At 37.3% G+C, this 1,581-nt stretch overlaps 1 protein-coding gene across 1 annotated transcript in view; it reads left to right on the forward strand.

The window, feature by feature from the left end:
* LOC119589149 (mucin-12-like) overlaps positions 1-1,546 on the forward strand; it is a gene marked incomplete at its 5' end in the record, with an annotated part of 115,175 nt that extends 113,629 nt beyond the window's left edge. Inside the window, 1 exon segment of the mRNA XM_037937724.1 lies at positions 1-1,546.
* Between the last annotated feature and the right edge of the window lie 35 nt (positions 1,547-1,581).

Consider the following 1,581-nt stretch of genomic DNA (forward strand, 5'->3'; position numbering starts at 1 on the left):
ACCAGGATATAAGATAGCAAGCTAACAAGAGACAGTATTTGACAGCACATGTTCTTCTGTTAAGAAGGTCGCTTCTGGACAAATCACTTGTTGTTAGAGCTTGTCTTTCTCCTGCATGTGCTTACTGTTGCCGAAGATTTACAGTTTACATATGGACATGTGTAAATGCAAAACATATAAGATGCAGTTTGAGTACCTTTGAGTTCTATGTATTAATGTGAACATGAGGAGTAGATGTCCTGAAATTAGCATATTACATTGTTTCCTCGATTTTTTCGGTATACAGACAGGTGCTGTTTAATGACAACGAGGAATGATTCTTTATGCTGGCATTTTCTGAACTGTGTCATTGTTTATGATATTGTGATCTATTTCCCAATATTTATTTATGTGCGAAAGTTTCAAGTGATAAGTATTGGATAAAGCACATAAACTGTACATTGTAGCCAGAGTTTTATTTGAGGATACTAGTGCGAGCAGCAGCACTGTTATTGCTGCAGATGTAACTTAAACATTTAGTGGGCACTTATATGAAGTCTGCAAGGAATGGGCATACATACTATGTAATGTTAGGTTATTTAATATCACAATTTATTGTCCTGAGGCTTTCTTTAGGTTTATATATTGACAGTGCAATGAATGTCATGGCAATACCTACTCAAATGCACATTTGAGTTTGTAGTATACTTGTGTTGATGAATAAAAGCAAAACAAAACACGCCTCGCCTTTCATCTTCACGATTGAAGGTAGAGTTTGTGTCATTGCAACAGATATCAATCCCTGGACTGAGTGAGGAGCAATAGAAACAACAGCAATGGAGAACGCCTCGTGCCATTTGGAGGAAAATACATCATTCTTCTCTCTGACGTATCATACTTTATCCATAGGATGAATTCCCATCTCGGGTCTCAGTTTGAACTTTGCTATGTTATGACTTTCTGTAATCTCTTTTATATACAGTTGATTATCCTGTGATGCTTGTCTGCTTGGTGTGTTTGGGTTATTTTTCAGTTTTATGAATAATTATTAACAAAGAAGAGCTTCGCCCACGTGTACACATGCAGCTGTGCAGAGCTCGTCTCTTGATCCTGTCTGCAGTCCTGTCTAACATTCTCTCGCTTCAACTACATGATAAGAAGCCAAATGGTTTTGAAGGTTGGGCAGCACAACCCGTTAAGGAATACTTCATTAGTCCATAGTCTTTTTTTATGTTAACTTTCAGTGACAAAGTGCCCACACTGGCAGCTGGACAATACTGAAGTAGCAGGCCCACTAAATGATGGAGTCTTGACGTGCAAGGAAGATATGACGTCTTCTTTGTGGGAGTTATTAGTGCCACATTGTATATAGTAGTTTGTTAATGGATGCCAAAAGACCGTCCTGTTCCTTGATATCTGTGTCTACTAACTTCGTCTAAAGAATTTATTGGTTTTATACTTTAAGACTAGTTGCAAAGCGACAGTTGTGTTGTACAGTAGCGCTTGTTTATAAGGTACGCCAAATTCTATGATTCTTCTGCCTGGAAGAAATAAAATGAGAATTAAGTTTTTTTCTTCATTATCCTACTTCAATATTTTTTT

This window comes from Penaeus monodon, chromosome 25 (assembly GCF_015228065.2).
Source record: "Penaeus monodon isolate SGIC_2016 chromosome 25, NSTDA_Pmon_1, whole genome shotgun sequence".
In the NCBI taxonomy this organism is placed as follows: domain Eukaryota; kingdom Metazoa; phylum Arthropoda; class Malacostraca; order Decapoda; family Penaeidae; genus Penaeus; species Penaeus monodon.